We start from the raw sequence: 17072 nt of genomic DNA, 5'->3' as shown, positions 1-17072 counted from the left end.
GGCTCCTCCGCTAAGCCGAGTTTTCCTCCTGCTCCCACCACAGCTACGGTCGCTTCCTCCACGGAAGCCCTGAAGCTCTCAACGTCGTCCCAGTGTCTCCCAAACTCCTGGTAGCGCTGGTATGTCGGCCTCGTCTCGTGAATCACAGATACTCTCCCTTTCCAGGCGGCTTTCAATTTGCCCTGCCCACCCCCGTCCGAGGAATCGCCATCTGCGGGCAGCGCAGCTTCGGGAACGCATCTTTAAACGTAAGGCCGGGAAGTCGGAATCAGTCCCTGGCCCACGGGCTGCAGAAGCCATGCGGTGTCAGCAGGCACGAGACCAGCGTTCGCCTTGTGACACCCCATCTCCAGCAGGCCCCTGGGGGCAGGTGCACTGCCAGGGAGAAGCCGGGTTTCAAAGAACCTCTTCTTGCTCCGAAGCACGTCTCAACAGGGGACCTGAAACGCGCGGCACACCTGCTGCAAACGGACGCGCTGCCGCCGGCTCCGTCTTCCCTGCACAGAACACACGCAAGGCAGCGCTAGCGCAGTTCTGAAGGGCCACGATGACGAGGGAAAGAAGCAGAAAACGGCCTCCCGTGGCCCGAAGGCTGACCTGCGGCCTGCACCGTTCCTGTGAAGACCAGATACCGCGGGCCGCTCCGTCCTTCAAGGGTCCCGCGGCGGCCGTGGGTCACCACCGTCCAACCGAACGACAGGCAGCCGAGACACCCCGCGGAAGCAGTCTTACACGTACACATGAGCAGACGCTCCCGACCTCACACCCCGCACGGCCCTCCAGCGGGGCTCTGAGAAACACCAGCGTCACCCCGCAGAGGGGCGGCTCGCTGTGCCCCGCGCCTGTCCCCGGCTTCTCAAACCAGCTTCGGAGCTGCGCCGTAAAGCGACTCGAGAACGCGTTCCTGCGCGTCGTGCTCACCAGCAGCACGGCACTGTGACGTCGGAACGCCAGTGAGCGCTGACGTCAGCCCCGCGGGAGAGCTGCTTCCGCTCGAAGCCGCTGACTCCTTCCGGCCTGAACCCCACGACGGCGCCTCCTCGTCGGCGGCCTCGTTCCCGCGGCCAGTGGGCTCCGTGGTGCCGCCCTCGCCAGCTTCCCGCGCCGCCTCCGGCTCCACACCGCCCTGGGACCCACGGACTCGGCGTCTCTCCTCAACCTCCGAGCCACCTCTGCCGGCCTCAGGCGGCTCTTCCGCAGCCCCCGCCTCGCCGGCCTGCAGGGACCTGCGGGATGGAGGCTCCGGCGCGCTCCGGCCCGCGGGACACCGGCGCGCACCTGAGCCGTCCAGGCTACCGGATCTCGCTGCGTGGGCAACGGGCTGCTTCACTCTCCTCAGGAGCAGCACCTCCCGTCTCCCTCGGGAACTCCCCTTCGCTCCGCAGCCTGGACCGCGGTACGTCTGGCTTTCCCGCGCCTTCCCCGGACGCCTCCCCGTCCCGCCGCCTCCCTCGAGATGCGGGCGGCCGCTCCCCTCACCGGAGGCGCAGAGGCGCTGCGGGGTTGAGTGGCTGACGTCAGGATTGCTGGGCCTCGGGGTGGGGGGCAGAGAGAAGGCCATGGCCGGAGCAGCGGCCCTAAACACATGGAGCCGTTTCCTGCAGGTGTCGTTCGCGGTGCCCCAAAGCAGCTAGAACAGAACATCGGGGCGCGGGGGCCTCAGCCGTTAAGCGTCTGCCTTCGGCGCAGGTCATGGTCTCAGGGTCCTGGGATCGAGCCCCGCATCGGGCTCTCTGCTCCGTGGGGAGTCTGCCCCCCCCCACCTGCCTCTCTGCCTACTTGTGATCTGTCAAGTAAATAAATGAAATCTTTACCCAAAAAAAGGTAACATCACTTCAATAAAACAATAATGAAAAAGTTTGAAAAACTGCAAGAATTACCGAAACGGGACACAGAGCCACGAAGTGAGCAAACGCTATTGGGAAAAGGTGCCAGTAAGACCTGCTGCGCATTATCCGTGAAGTTCAAGAGAACGAGGTTCGCCTGAAAACAAATTATGATCCTCAGACTCTAAAAAAAGGAAAATGAGCAGAAACAAGTTACCGCCTAGTTTTCTACGGCCACAGACGCAATAATTAAGTGGGAAGAAAGACACGAGCCTGTTAAAGCCAGTTGCCCCTGCTCCTGACCCGCTCTCCTGCTTGATCACCACTGACAACTTACCTTCCAATCTGGAATTGCATTATACATTTCAACTCAAATTATAAGTTAAAAACCCTGATTGCTCAATCAGAGACTATGACAAGAAGGTGGAAGACAACTTTGGAGCAGAAATGGCCTGAGTCACCGGCTAGCCCTGAAAGGAAGTCTAGTTTGAGACTCCACTTTCACCCATCCTTCCGTCCTGCATTTCCTCAAATGTGCCGCCCCCGTCTGCACCCACCGACCTTGCTGCTGTTTCCCACTCTTCCCTTGGCTGCGTGAGACACTGAGCCGATTTAAAAACACCTGGCCCACTAAGCATACATCCTTTCCTTTTTAAAGATTTTATTTGAGAGAGTGAATGAGAGAGAGAGCACAAGCCAAGAAGAAAGAGCCAGAGGGAGAAGCAGACTCCCCGCCAAGCAGGGAGTCCAACGCGGGACTGGATCCAAGCAGCCCCAGACCGGAAGGCAGACACTTAACGGACTGAGCCCCCCAGATGCCCCCATGAAACACACGTCCTACACTCACTACCCCTGTCCTTCATGCTCTCATTGCAGTCTACTCTTACTCTCCAGATCCCACGGTGACACCTTCCATTAAGTTTGTGTCATCTTACTAAACTTCAGCCTCTAGGACAGTAACTGCTCTCCCTCTGTCCCTATAGCACAGTCCCTGGCTTGGTGCAGCAAAGACCTAACACAGGGGCCCGACACTGCTCTCCTCCGAGAGGCTGCCTGCTTGCAAGGCGGGCCCTTGGCCGGCACTTGGGAACTCAGCTCTGAAGGAGTCCAGTGGGCCCCTGTGCCAGGCTGCTTGTGCAGACAGTGTGGTTTATGCTTTCCTTCTAGAAGTCTGCAGTTTGGGACAGTGACAGGCAGAGAGTGCCTATATAACCTGCCACAGTAAAAACACAGAGTATGACATCTCTAATGAGTTTTCCTGGTAGATGACACTCCCCACGTGTCGTCACAATTGTTGCTGGGGAATGAACAGCTCCTGTGTTGCTTCCCTGAGAGAGTACCATCAGATGGATGTGCCAGGTCCCCCTGGTCGTTGCCTTGTGTGCCTTTCCCTTTGCCGATTTTGCATTGCCTCCTCTTTTGCTGTAAGAAATCTTAACCGAGAGGATGACTATATGCTGTGTCCCGGGGTCTTCTGGCAAACCATCAAACTTTAAAGTACTCTTACGAACCTCCAACACAGGACCATCATCACTGGACGAATTAATCAATGAGTCAGTCTTTGTCTTAATGTGATTTCACAGATATCTAGATGTGCTTGCTGGAAACTGGCCAGTCTTGCATGATCGCAGATGCATCCAAGTTGGAAAGCAAGTGTCCAAGCAAAAGACTCTTCCTCTCAGTAGTCCACTGCTCCTACTCAAATTCCTAATCTTCCTTGAGATCAGATGGGATTTCTTTCTTTAACATTACCTTCATATTTCTTTTTCCACCCAAACAGTTTAATGTCTATTTATTTCCTGAAAAATTAGAATTTCTTTACATTTGGATATGTTTTCCTAATTCTGACCTCCTTCAATCTACCTACAACACCAGTTCCAGAAATATATCCCTGTATGTAGTATAACATGGAACACTTTATATTAAAGTTTTTCTCCCTAATGTGCTGGTAGACGTGAGTTTCCAAACATAAGGCTTTATATAGCAGCTTCTTCTATTCATTTATCAAAACAGGGAAGGGATTAATGGGCTCTAAAGGTAATTTATTTTTTGGCTTCTTTATGTAAAAAGGCAAAGTCCTTTCTATGCAATAAATGGAGGTTATCACATAACAGATATAAATGGTTTTCAATATCATTAAAATGGCTCCAAGGTTGTAACAAAAACAAAGAGATAAGATGCTTCTTTGGATTTTTGTCAAGCCCACAGACTCAGAGAAATAGAGAACAGAATGGTGGTTGCCAGAAGTTCAGGGGAGGGGAGTAAAGGGAGATGTTGGTCGGAGTACAAACTCCTAGTCATAAGATGAATAAATTCTGGGAATCTAATTTATAGACCAGTGACTATAATTAACAATACTGTATTACATACTTGCAAGTTGTTAAGAGTGTAAGATTTTAAAAGTTATCACCATACACAAAAAAGTTGGAGGATGGCGATGTTAACTAACCTACTTATGGTAATCATTTCTCAATATATGCATGTACAAAATCACCAAGCTGTACACTCAGAATTACACATCAGACAACATCTCAATAAATTTGAAAGAAAATTTAATGCCTTACAATAATTATCCCTGCCTTCTCTCTATCTCACCTCCCACCCAAGTACATTCCCACTGAAAGACTGTCTATGACTTAAAAAGAGGTCATCTACCGAAACTTGATTGAATATACTGCCAGGATTCTGACCTATATAAATGATTATTTATTCCACATGAATTAACAGCTGCAGGGTGCTTTGGTTGCAGAGAAGACATTGTTTCTAACATTCGAATTTGCATTTATCAGAAGGCAAATCCCATAGTGCTAATATTTCTAAGCCAAAATAAAATTAAGTATGTTTTCCCTTGGCTGAGAACATCAATGAAAGTTTCTTTAACTGAGAAAGCCAAATGAAAACCTAAGTTGCTCAAAGTGATAAGGATGAAAACAATGATTTTTCAAGCAGAACTGAAAGAACTAGCTTAAGCACACCACAATTCACCCTTCCCATGACTCAGAAAACTATACCTCCAAAGTAAAGTCTAAAATGACAGATTATCCAGTATAAAGGATTTAAGACTCTCGCCTCTTACCAATTCAGTGGTGAACCCAGAGTAACCTGGTGGGAGACAGCACGTCCCGGTTCTCCAGGTTCTGGGTAAGCAGACACAACCTCCATCAATTCAGGCCAAGTTGCTTAAGAAAGTCACTTATCCCTCTAAGACTCCGTGGCTTCACAAACAAAAGACAGGGGCAATAATAGTACTACTCCACAGGGAGTAGGGATATAGGGATATTTAGAGGAATAAGTGCAAACATCTGCACACATACTGATTACCGAGGGAATTATTTAATAACACCAATCTACAATAATAAGCACTTTTATATCAAGAAATACTAGGATTTAAAATTTTGACAGAAATCCAGTCATGCTGTTTAAATGTAATCTGACTTCACAAAACCCATATTTACCTATATTTAGCAAATACTTCATCTGGGTGTTATTTCAGAAATAGGAATGTTTAAGGTATACCGGTGAGTGTTTAAATTGAGAATACAGACTGTGAGGCTAACCACCATATTAACAAGAATGTGTGCCTGACTACTTACTCACCACAAAGGACAGGTCTAAATTCAACAGCTTCCAGAAAGGACCACGCAGGGATAGGTGCCACAGGCTGGATGAAGTCAGTGAGCTCCTGGAAAGAGCCAGAGGAACGTGGGGCTCAGGGGCACACATCGGATGACACTCCACGGAGTGCAGGGGGTGAAGCCAGCTGAAGGCAAATCTAAGTGAACTGGAGAGCTGTCCTGAAGAAGTCATCAGTGAATGAGAAGATGGGTAAAAACAGGGAATGAGTAAGCAGCCTAGAGATAAAGATGGAAGTAATCCAAGAAAGTTCAAGGCTTTGGCCTTGAAGAATGCTGGGATGGAAGAAACTCCCCTTTCTGGATGATGGTGACATGGCTGAAATGGTTTGAGAGTCCGGAAGGCTGATCTGGACTAAAGGCACAAGGACTGAGTAACCATTGACTTTGAAAAGTAGCAGGTAGATTCAATGATGCTAACGGGAGCCACACAGTAACATGAACCAAATGCCTGCGATCCAACTCTGTCCCCTGAAAGTCAAAGTGGTTTCTCAAGTGCTGGACAACAGTCCCTAAATAACAGACACGCCTAATGCCAAATAAATACATTCTGCATCTTAGCCACAAACATACAATGAATCTGCGGACAGCCATTTCAGCCACCAAAGGGAAAGTACAACCCACATGTTTAAAGTAATAACAAGAAAAATTTTATCCACTACTATATACTGAGATTACTAAGTAAAGCATTTGATAAAACGTTAAAAAAAAAAAAACTAATGATAAATGTTGCCATAGAAATAAACTTCTAGTAGTATACATGTTTTAAAGAAGGCTTTTTAAATATACCTTATAACGGAAAGAAAAGCAAGTTTCACGTGATGCAACTTAGTGTGGTGAAACAGAATAGAAAAATGGAGAAAAGAGAAACACGCAAAAAGAGACTAATGCACAAAATACACAGACAGACTTTGAATCAATAAGTTCAGTGTTCACTGTTTCACCACCAGGATTTAGATAACACAAGCAGGATAAAAGCAATCATTTCTTATGACCATTTAATGCCCTGGTGATACGTTCTTTTAGTATTCACATCAGCATTTTTATTTATCTAAGTCGAAAAGAATCATACCCTAAAAGTGAAGCTCTACAAATCCCTTATGTCAGGGATTTCTATAAACCATTCCTTTCACATTTCAAAGGGGATTTAAAAAGTCATGTGCTCACATGTAAATTTGAAATGAAGGAAATGAAAGAATAGACATTTTCTCAAAATGACTAAAAGTCATATTTTTCTTTCTCTACGAGAAAACATAACTTCTTAAAAATTTTTATTATAAGTTGATCCAGAAACTGTATTTTTCTAGACTTCCTCTACAAAAGTATATTAGTTACTATTTTATACTTTTGCGATCAATGTGATTCACTTAAAAATATTGTTGAACTCTTACTATATCAGGTATTAAACTATGTTTTAGGAAGAATCAGGGACTTTAAAAACACTAGGAAGATGAGCAGTCAGAAAGATAACAATGCTGCAAGGTTGATAAATTACATCCATTGAATACAAAATGTTTTTAATACAATTAATTCTAAACACTTAAGTTCATTTATTCACTTGGGAAATATTTATTGAATGCCTACTAAGAACAAAGCTTATCTACGTGGTTGGTATACAATAAGTAATATCCTTAAGCTTACGGAGTTTAAAAATTCTCTTTAATGCTGGTAAGGCTAGCCCACAAGAATGAGTGACAAGTTCAAAAGACAATGAAGGAGCAGGAAACAACAAAGGTGACTCCGCCACTTCTACCTTAGGTAACGGACAGTGACTGAACCACAGGAGGTAATGAACAATTCATGGAAAAGAAAGTGTTTTTGGTTTGAGATCTGTGGAACTTCAGTTGCCTACAAGATTATCTATATGTTGATTCCTTGTGAGAAGTACGAAATATAAAGCTGTAGCCCAGAAGAAAGCAGGGACTAAGAGGTGTACACTGAGAAGTCACTGTATTGATCACAGATTTACAGATGAATTAGATTTCCCAGAAATAATGCACCGCATCCTAGATGGCAAAAGAAAATGTTAATTTCCATCTTTGCCCTGTGCTATTTTTTAAAATCATGGGAGAAAATTGTAGTATACACTGTTTTGTTAAAAACATCATGCCATTCTACACGAACAGACATTTCTCCAAAGACAACATCCAGATGGCGAACAGACACATGAAAAGATGCTCAACAACACTCATCATCAGCAAAACATATATCAAAACCACAGTGAGATAGCAACTCACACCCAACAGAAGGACTAACATCAAAAATACGAGAGGGGCGCCTAGGTGGCTCAGTTGGTTAAGTGTCTGACTCTGGGTTTTAGCTCAGGTCATAATCTCAGAGTCCTGGTATGGAACCCTGCATCAGGCTCCCTGATCAGTGGGGAGTCTGCTTGAGGATTTTTCTATCCTGTTCTTCTGTCCCTCCTGCCCCACTCTTTCTCTCTAAAAAATAAAAAATAAATTAAAAAAAAAAAAAACACAAGAAACAATAAGTGTTGTGAAAGATGTGGAGAAAAAGGAGCCCTCATGTACTGTCGGTGGGAATGCAACCCGGTGCAGCCACTGAAAACAGTGTGGAGTGTCCTCAAAAAGTTAAAAATAGAATTACAATATAATCCAGTAATTCCACTACTGGGTATTTACCCCAAGATTATGAAAACATTAATTGAAAAAGATATATGTACTCCTATGATTACTGTAGCATTATTCACAACAGCCAAATTATGGAAGCAACCCAAGTGTCCGACAGATAAACGGATGAAGAAGGTTGGGTGGGGGGAGCCTGAGGGGCTCAATAAGTTAAGCGACTGCCTTTGGCTCAGGTCATGATCTCAAGGTTCTGGGATGAGCCTTCCTCTCCCTCTGCTGCTCCCCATGCTTGTGCTCTCTCTCACACACACTCTTTCTCTCAAATAAATAAATAATATTAAGAATGAAATTTTTTTTAAAAAGATGTGGTATATATATGCAATGGAATATTACTAAACCACAAAAAAAGAATGAGATCTTCCCATTTGTAATGACATGAATGGATCTAGATAAAAGAGTATAATGCTAAGTGATATAAGTCGGTCAGAAAAAGACAAATACTATGATGATTTCACTCATATATGCAATTTAAGAAACAAAACAAGCCGAGGGGGAAAAGAGAGCGATAAAGCAAGAAACAGACTCTAAACTATAGAGTACAAACTGGTTGTCAGCAGAGGGGAGGTGGGTGGAGGGAGGGGTAAGCCAGGTGAAAGGGATTGGGGAAAGGCATCTATCATGATGCACGCTGAGTAATGTAGAATTGCTGACTCACTATACTGTACAAACTAGTGTAACACTGTGTGTCAGCTATATTGGAATGAAAATGTTTAATGATGATGATGATGATAAATGTTATAGTATCATTCTAGAAAAATGCAAAACAGATACACATTTTTTCAATTGGACTGTAGAGTAAATCTTTTGACCAATCCCCTCTTTATTCAAACCATCAAGATTCAAAACGACAGTGACTTACAGAAAAGCATTTTGTGACAAGCAATACTCTAAGATGCCCCAGTATGTTCTCCTGGTGTATACACCTTGCACAACATGCAGGGCTGTGAATATGATGGACTTTGCTCTCGTGATGAGGTGATGTTACATTGTAGGTTGGCCTTAAAATAAGGCGATTATCGAGTTGGGTCTGACCCAAACACATGAGCCATTTTAAGAGCAGAGAATTTTCTCCTGCTGGTGGTAGAAGAGGAAGGCTAAAGTTCAAAGCACAAGGAAGGCTGAAGGTGCACTACCAACTGGAGATGGAGAGTCCTGTGTTGAGTCTGCAGACAACCTCCGGGAGAGAGGCTACAAGCTAGCAGCTGGCAAGGGAATGGGGAACCCAGTCCCACAATCACAAGACACTGAATTCTGCCAGTGACAAGGAAGAGCTGGGAAGAAGAGGTGTCCCCAGGACCATCCCCAGAACCTCTAGATGAGAAGTTACTATGGTGAACACCTTAATGTTAGTCTTGTGATGAAGTGAGCAAAGGAAACAGTCCCACACTGCCAGACTGCTGGTCTACAGAAGTGTGAGTCAATAAACATGCACTGTTTCAAGCCGCTCAATTGTGGTCATTTGTTATGCAAAAAGAGAAAACTATTAATAGACTTTTGGAAGTTGGATTATTTTTATTATTCTAGGCTAAGTAAACACGTATGTTTTTTAAGATTTTATTTATTTGACAGAGAGAGAGATCACAAGAAGGCAGAGCCGCAGGCAGAGAGAGAGGGGGAAGCAGGCTCCCCGCTGAGCAGAGAGCCCGATGTGGGGCTCGATCCTGGTGATCATGACCTGAGATCATGACCCGAGCTGAAGGCAGAGGCTTAATGCACTGAGCCACCCAGGTGCCCCAGCAAACACGTATTTTTAATACAATTCCTGAACTATGTTGCCCATAACGAATTTAACAAAACACATCAGTGCCAACAGCTGTCAAAGACGTACGGATTCAGAAGAGTGAACCTCTCCACTTCCCCGATCTCATAATAGCACCAAGAGGCTCAGAGATACAAGTGCAGAAGTGCTACAGGCCTAGGCGTGCGGTCATGAGGGAAGCATCAACTGTCAGTGAAACATCCTGAGAGGTTCTAATTAAACGAGCTCCTGTACCACCTTCAGCAGAGCAAAGCAAGCATCAATCCAGGATTCCCTGAAGAGCAGAGAAAAAGCCCTTATTAGGTTCTCAGGTACATGGGAGCACATTCTGAAGAGAAGAGCATAAAGCCAGCTTGCACTGTCACAACAAAACACCACACACCAGGTGACCTGAACCACAGGAAGCTGTTGCCTCACAGTTCTGGAGTCTGGGAAGTCCGATTTCAAGGTTCCACCAGGGTCTGGTTCCTGGACAGGCCTCTCTACTGGCTGTCCTGACACAGTGGAGAACACTAGTCTTCTATAAGGACACTAATCCTATGGGATTAGGGGCCCACTACTTTGATATTATGATAATACAATATTATATTATGATAGTCAATCCATAGCAGAGAGATTTCTAATTTAAATATCTTAAATCGTTTCAGTTGGTGATATGATATTCTCAAAAAAGTTATTTTACATTTGCTTAAATTTTAAAATAGCAATGAGCAGGCAGATGTCACAAATGTAAGGGGTAGAGTGTTAAATAACTCACTGAATGAGAGTAAGTGGTTAACAGAGAGTAACATCAGGACAGAGGAGCAGCAGACTGAAATGTCATCAGGTCCCAGGGGTTCAGCTAGTTATCAAACCATTCTGAACACCTACAAATACAACAGAAGATCGAAACTGACCACTTTCAGGAAGGCAGGATGGGCGGAGAAGTGAATCCAGAGCAACGGGAAGATAGACCACGGTGGGAGGGGCCGGCTCCCGGCACGCAGTGGAGCAGCAGAGCATAAAATCAGAACCTTTAGAAGTCTTTCACTGAGGGGGCACCTGGGTGGCTCAGTGGGTTAAGCCTCTGCCTTCAGCTCAGGTCATGATCCTGGGGTCCTGGGATCGAGCCCCGCATCAGGCTCTCTGCTCTGCAGGGAGCCTGCTTCCTCCTCTCTCTCTGCCTGCCTCTCTGCCTAGTTGTGATTTCTGTCAAATAAATAAAATATTAAAAAAAAAAAAAAGTCTTTCACTGAGGAACGTCGCTCCAGAGGCTAAGCGGGGGATGGAGCCCTTGCAGGAACAGTGTAGTCTCAAGACCTACAGGGTCACAGAAAGACCAGGTATGTCTGAGTGTGACAGAGCTCACAGGTACCGGAGCAGGGAAGCCAGCTACAGAGATGGAACCGAGCAGTAGGCTCTCACCACGGGCTTACCTTAAACCATGATCCAGGGTACAGTCTGGCCACTGCTCTTCGGGCAGGGACCCCACAAGAGGCAGATCTGGAGAGACCCCCTCCTTCTTCCTCCAGGAGAAATGGCGCAGGACCATGCAGCAGAAATCTGCAGGGTTTTGAAGATTCCAAACAGGGCCACACATCAGAGATAGAAATGCTCAGTCAAAGGCCAGGTGACCTCCAAGCGAGTGTGGCCAGAGACCAGGGAGACGGGAGGGATTGAGCACTTTTCTCCGAGAGCACACCGAGGAGTGGGGCCCCAAGCTGTCGGCTCCTCATGCCAGAGACTGGGCAGCCGCCATTTTCATTCCCGTCCTCCAGAGCTCTAGAGAAAGCATTCAGGGAAAAAAAGCTCCCAAGAGTGTACCCCAGCAGATTATTTAGCCCAGCCCCTGGCAAGGGTGGTGCAATTCTGTCTCCGGCAAAGATGTTTGAGAATCACAGCAACAGCCCCCTCCCCCAGAAGACCAACAGGAACATTGACCCAAGACCAAGTTCACGGATCAATGAGAACTGCAGAAGTCCAGAGCCAGGTAACAGCAACACAAAGAATTCATGGTTTTTTCCACCTGATCCTTTAGTCTTTCAAAGTTAATTTAATTTATTTTATTTTTTCTTATTCTATTTTTTAATTTGCCCGCTTTTCTATTTTAACATTTTTAACTATTTTATCAAAACCTTTTTAAAAATCTTTTAAAATCTTCATTATTATAATCATATTTTATCCATTCATTGTATTTAACATTATTCTTTGTATACATATAGCTTTTTCTTTTCTTCTTTAAAATTCTGGGACATGATTTCTTCTAATAGATCAAAATATACCCTAAATCTGGTGTATGGCTTTGTTCTAGTCTCCAGCTTGATAACATTCTTTCCTCTTTTTTTTTTTTTAAACCAACTCCTTATCAATTCATTTTTAAGAATCATTTTCAATTTGCATCATTACAATTGTATTCCATCCTTCATCAAGTTTACCCTTATTTTTGTATATATATATAAAAGTTTTTCTTTCTTTAAAATTTTGGGTAGTTTCTTCTAACAGAACAAAATACACCCAAAATCAAGTAAGTGGCTCTGTACTATTAACCAGTCTAATATATACATACATTTTTTTCGTTTTTTTCCCCCTTTCTTCTCCCCACCCTCTGCCCTTCCTCTCCTCCCCCCACCCCCCCCCCCACCCCCCGGTTTTGGGTCTCTTCTGATTTGGTTAGTGTATACTATTCTGGGGTCGTCGCTACCCATGTAGTATTTTGTTCTCTCATTCATCTATTCTTATCTGGATAAAATGACAAGGTGGAAAAACTCAGCTCAAAAAAAAGAACAAGAGGCAGTACTGACCGCTAGAGACCTAATCAATATTGACATTAGTAATATGTCAGAACTAGAGTTCAGAAAGATGATTATCAAGGTGCTAGGTGGGCTAAAAAAAAGCATGAAAGATATTAGAGAATCCCTTTCTGGAGAAATAAAAGAACTAAAATATAACCAAGCCGAAATCAAAAAAGCTATTAATGAGGTGCAATCAAAAATGGAGGCTCTTACTGCTAGGATAATGAGGCAGAAGAGAGAATTAGTGATATAAAAGACCAAATGATGGAGAAAAAAGAAGCTGAGCAAAAGAGAGACAAACTACTACTGGACCACGAGGGGAGAAATCGAGAGATAAGTGATACCATAAGACAAAACAATATTAGAATAATTGGGATCCCAGAAGAAGAAGAAAAGAGAGGGCCAAAAGGTATATTGGAGCAAATTATATTAGAGAATTTCCCTAATCTGGTGAAGGGAACAAACATCAAAATCCAGGACACACAGAGAAACCCCCCTAAGAATCAATAAAAATAGATCCATGCCCCATCGCCTAATAGTAAAACTTATAAGTCTCAGTGACAAAAAGAAAATGCTGAAATCAGCTTGGGACAAGAGGTCTGTAACATACTATGGTAGAAATATTAGATTGGCAGCAGACTCATCCACAGAGAAAAGGCAGGAGAGAAAGAACTGGCATGATATATTCAGGGCACTAAATGAGAATAATATTCAGCCAAAAATACTATATCCAGCTAGGCTGTCATTGAAAATAGAAGGAAAGATAAAAAGCTTCCATGACAAATAGAACTAAAAGAATTTGCAAACACCAAACCAGCCCTATAGGAAATATTGAAAGGGGTCCTCTAAGCAAAGAGATAGCCCAAAAGTAACACATCAGAAAGGAACAGAGACAAGATACAGTAACAGTCACCTTACAGGCAATACAATGGCACTAAATTGATATCTCTCAATAGTTACCCTGAATGTAAATGGGCTAAATGACCCAATCAAAAGACACATAGTATCAGAATGAATTTAAAACAAACAAACAAACAAAGACCCATCAATATGCGGTCTACAAGAAACTCATATTAGACCCAGACACCTCCAGATTTAAAGTGAAGGGGTGGAAAACAATTTACCATGCTAATGGACATCAGAAGAAAGCTGGGATGGCAATCCTTGTATCAGATAAATTGAATTTTAAGCCAAAGACGATAAAAAGAGATGAGGAAGGACACTGTAGCATACTTGAAGGGTCTTTCCAACAAGATCTAACAATTTTAAATATCTACACCTGAAACATCAGAGCAGCCAATTATATAAACCAATGAATAACAAAATCAAAGAAACATACCAACAATAATACAATAATACTAGGGGACGTTATAACTCCCCTCCCTAAAACGGACAGATCATCTAAGCAAAAGATCAACAAGGAAATAAAGGCCTTAAATGACACACTGGACCAGATGACATCACAGATATATTCAGAACATTCCATCCCAAAGCAACAGAATACACATTCTTCTCTAGTGCACATGGAACACTCTCTAGAATAGATCACATCCTGGGTCACAAATCAGGTCTCAACTGGTATCAAAAGATTGGAATCATTCCCTGCATATTTTCAGACCACAATGCTCTGAAGCTAGAACTCAATCACAAGAGAAAATTTAGAAAGAACCCAAATACATGGAGACTAAAGAACATCTTCTAAAGAATGAATGGGTCAACCAGGAAATTAAGGAAGAACTGAAAAAATTCATGGAAACAAATGATAATGAAAACACAATGGTTCAAAATCTGTGGGGCACAGCAAAGGCAGTCCTGAGAGGAAAATATATAGCGATACAAGCCTTTCTCAAGAAACGAGAAAGGTCTCAACCTAACCCTACACCTAAAGGAGCTGGAAAAAGAACAACAAAGAAAGCCTAAACCCAGCAGGAGAAGAGAAATCCTAAAGATCAGAGCAGAAATCAATGAAATAGAAATCAAAAAAACAATGGAAGGAATCAACGAAACTACGAGCTGGTTCTGTGAAAGAATTAATAAGACTGATAAACCCCTGGCCAGACTTATCAAAAGGAAAAGAGAAGGGACCCAAATAAATAAAGTCATGAATGAAAGAGGAGAGATCACAACCAACACCAAAGAAATACAAACAATTATAAGAACATATTATAAGCAACTCTATGCCAGCAAATTTGACAATCTGCAAGAAAGGAATGCATTCCTAGAGACATGAGAACTACCAAAACTGAACAGGGAAAAAATAGAAAACCTGAACAGACCCATAACCAGTAAGGAGATTGAAACAGTCATCAAATATCTCCCAACAAACAAGAGCCCAGGGCCAGACTTCCCCTTCCCAGAGGAATTCTACCAAACATTTAAAGAATTAATACCTATTCTCCTGAAACTGTTCCAAAAAATAGAAATGGAAGGAAAACTTCCAAACTCATTTTATGAGGCCAGCATCACCTTGATCCCCAAACCAGACAAAGACCCCATCAAAAAGGAGAATTACAGACCAATATCCTTGATGAACACAGATGCAAAACTTCTCACCAAAATACTAGCCAATAGGACTCCGCAGTACATTAAAAGGATTATTCACCACGACCAAGGGGGATTTATTCCTGGGCTGCAAGGATGGTCCAACAGCTGCAAATCAATCATTGTGATACAATACATTAATAAAAGAAAGAACAAGAACCATATGATACTCTCAATAGTTGCTGAAAAAGCATTTGAGAAAGTACAGCATCCTTTCTTAATCAAAACTCCTCACAGTGTAGGCACAGAGGGTACATACCTCAATATCATCAAAGCCATTAGGAAAAACCCACAGCGAGTATCATTCTCAATGGGGAAAAACTGAAAAGCTCTCAGTTTTCCCCTAAAGTCAGGAACAAGGCAGGGCTGTCCACTATCACCACTGCTATTCAACATAGTACTAGAAGTCCTAGCCTGAGCAATCAGACAACAAAAAGAAATTAAAGGCATTCTTGACAAAGAAGAAGTCAAACTATCACTCTTTGCAGATGATATGATACTATATGTGGAAAACCCAAAAGACTCCACTCCAAAACTGCTAGAACTCATATAGGAATCCAGTAAAATGTCAGTATATAAAATCAGTGCACAAAATCATTTGCATTTCTATACACCAACAATAAGACAGAAGAAAGAGAAATTAAGGAGTCAATCCCATTTACAATTGCACCGAAAAACCATAAGATACCTAGGAATAAACATAACGAAAGAGGCAAAGAAACTGACTCAAAAAACTATAAAGTACTCATGAAAGAAACTGAGGAAGACACAATGAAATGGAAAAGTGTTCCATGCTCATGGATTGGAAGAACAAACACTGTTAAAATGTCTATGCTATCTAAAGCAATCTACACATTTAATACAATTCCTATTAAAATACTATCATTTTTTTTCAATGAAATGGAACAAATAATCCTAAAATTCATATGAAACCAGAAAAGACCCCGAATAGCAAGAGGAATGTTGAAAAAGAAAACTCAAGTTGGTGGCATCAGAATTCCAGACTTCGGGTGCCTGGGTGGCTCAGTGGGTTAAGCCGCTGCCTTCGGCTCAGGTCATGATCTCAGGGTCCTGGGATCGAGTCCCACATCGGGCTCTCTGCTCAGCAGAGAGCCTGCTTCCCTTCCTCTCTCTCTGCCTGCCTCTCTTGTGATTTCTCTCTGTCAAATAAATAAATAAAATCTTTAAAAAAAAAAAAAGAATTCCAGACTTCAAGCTCTATTACAAAGTTGTAATCATCAAGACAGTATGTACTGGCACAAAACGCATATGTAAATCAATGGAACAGAACAGAGAGCCCAGAAATGGACCCTTAACTCTATGGTCAACTAATCTTTGACAAAGCAAGAAAGAATGTCCAATGGAAAAAAGACAGTCTCTTCAACAAATGGTGTTGAGAAAATGAGACAGCCACAGGCAAAAGAATGAAACTGGACCATTCCCTTATATCACACACAAAATTAGACTCAAAATGACCTCCATGTGAGACAGGAATCCATCAAAATGCTTGAGGGGAACACAGGCAGTCACCTCTTCAACCTCAGCCACAGCAACTTCTAGAAACATCACCAAAGGCAAGGGAAGCAAGGGAAAAATGAACTACTGGGACTTCATCAAGATCAAAAGCTTTTGCACAGCAAAGGAAGCAGTCAACAAAACCAAAAGACAACTGACAGAATGGGAGAAGATATTTGCAAATAACTTATCAGATAAAGGGCTAGTATCCAAAATGTAGAAAGAACTTATCAAACTCAACACCTAAAGAAAAAATAATCAAATCCAACCCAAGAAATGAGAAGAAGACACAAATAGACATTCCGGCAAGGAAGACATCCAGATGGCCAATAGGCACATGAAAAAGTGCTCCACATCACTCGGCATCAGAGAAATACAGA

General features: G+C 43.1%; 1 protein-coding gene across 2 annotated transcripts in view; it reads right to left on the bottom strand.

The window, feature by feature from the left end:
* The window catches only part of PDE10A (phosphodiesterase 10A), a 573461-nt gene that overhangs the window by 183748 nt on the left and 372641 nt on the right, over positions 1–17072 (bottom strand). The gene's annotated exons all lie outside the window — the stretch shown is intronic.

The sequence above is a fragment of the Meles meles genome, chromosome 5 (assembly GCF_922984935.1).
Source record: "Meles meles chromosome 5, mMelMel3.1 paternal haplotype, whole genome shotgun sequence".
NCBI lineage: Eukaryota > Metazoa > Chordata > Mammalia > Carnivora > Mustelidae > Meles > Meles meles.
The sequence above is the reverse complement of the archived record's forward strand: the minus strand, read 5'-3'. Positions and strand labels throughout refer to the sequence as shown.